This window comes from Vulpes vulpes, chromosome 5 (genome assembly GCF_048418805.1).
Source record: "Vulpes vulpes isolate BD-2025 chromosome 5, VulVul3, whole genome shotgun sequence".
NCBI lineage: Eukaryota > Metazoa > Chordata > Mammalia > Carnivora > Canidae > Vulpes > Vulpes vulpes.
The window spans coordinates 518,214-519,632 of record NC_132784.1 but is presented as its reverse complement, the minus strand read 5'-3'; the positions used below and the strand labels follow the sequence as shown (position 1 = coordinate 519,632).

General features: G+C 36.9%; 1 non-coding gene across 1 annotated transcript; it reads right to left on the bottom strand.

The window, feature by feature from the left end:
* Positions 1-336: 336 nt before the first annotated feature.
* On the bottom strand, positions 337-440 carry LOC140599143 (U6 spliceosomal RNA). Its single transcript, XR_012001888.1, has one exon. It is a non-coding gene; the product is annotated as a U6 spliceosomal RNA (small nuclear RNA).
* Between the last annotated feature and the right edge of the window lie 979 nt (positions 441-1,419).

Here is a 1,419-nt window from a genome sequence, read left to right as displayed (position 1 = left end):
ATCAGAGAAGACTGGGAGATGAGGCAGTGGGATCCTATGCCTCCTAGGAAGGATAAGAGAGCTGGGACTGTCAACTTGGAGGGAAAAAAAGGTCAAGAGCCACAATTTGGAGTAGATGGCTGCGTGGGGAAGAGGGATGATGGCTCGAAGGATGGGCATGGCAAGAGGCACCCTAGTACTCATGCTAGTTCCCCTGAAGAGGGATGTCCTTCACAATTTCAAACAAACTCACATTAGGGAATACATTCACATGATGTGGCCTACTGTGATGACTGGGTGTTTGCTTATTCTTTCAAAAGTATCTGTATTTTGTTTTATTTTTAAAAATTTAGTTTTAAAAATATGGAACACTTTATGAATTTGCATGTCATCCTTGCATAGGGACAATGCTATTCTTTGTATCATTCCAATTTTAGTATATGTCTTGCAGAAGTGAGCACAAATTACCTATATTTTAAAAGTTTAAACTTAAAAAAAATGAACACAGCTTGTTTCTTTTTTTTAAAAAAAGTCTCATAAAATATATATAACATTGAATTTCCCATTCCAATACTTTTTAAGTGTATGATTCAGTATCATTGGGTACATTCACATAGTTGTATATCATTATCTTGATCTATTTCCAGATATTTTTATCACTCCAACAAAACTCTACCAATTAAACAAAAATTCCTCATTTGTCTCTCCCTCTAGATGCTGGTAACCTCTATTCTACTTTATTTCTATATGAATTTGACTGTTCATATAGATGGAATAATACTATACTTGTCCTTTTCTATCTGGTTTATTTCCCTTACCATAAGATTTTTTTTTAAGATTATATTTATTCATGAGACATAGAGAGAGGCAGAGACATAGGCAGAGGGAGAAGCTGGCTCCCTGCAGGGAGCCTGATTTGAGACTTGATCCCAGGACCCCAGGATCACAACCTAAGCCAAAGACAGACACTCAACCACTAAGCCACCCAGGCGCTCCATAGCATAAGGTTTTCAAGGTTCATCTAATTATGTATCAAAATTTGATTCTTTTTTAAGGCTAAATAATACTACACTGTATGTATATACTACATTTCTTTATCCATTTTTCCATTGATAGATATTTTAGTTGTTTCCACCTTTTGTCTGTTGAGAATAATGCTGCAATAAACAATGGTGAATAAATATCTCTTTTTTCTTTTCTTTTTTTTTAATATTTTAATTTTTTATTGGTGTTCAATTTACCAACATACAGAATAACACCCAGTGCTCATCCCGTCAAGTGTCCCCCTCAGTGCCCGTCACCCATTCACCCCCACCCCCCGCCCTCCTCCCCTTCCACCACCCCTAGTTCATTTCCCAGAGTTAGGAGTCTTTATGTTCTGTCTCCCTTTCTGATATTTCCCACACATTTCTTCTCCCTTCCTTTATATTCCCTTTCACG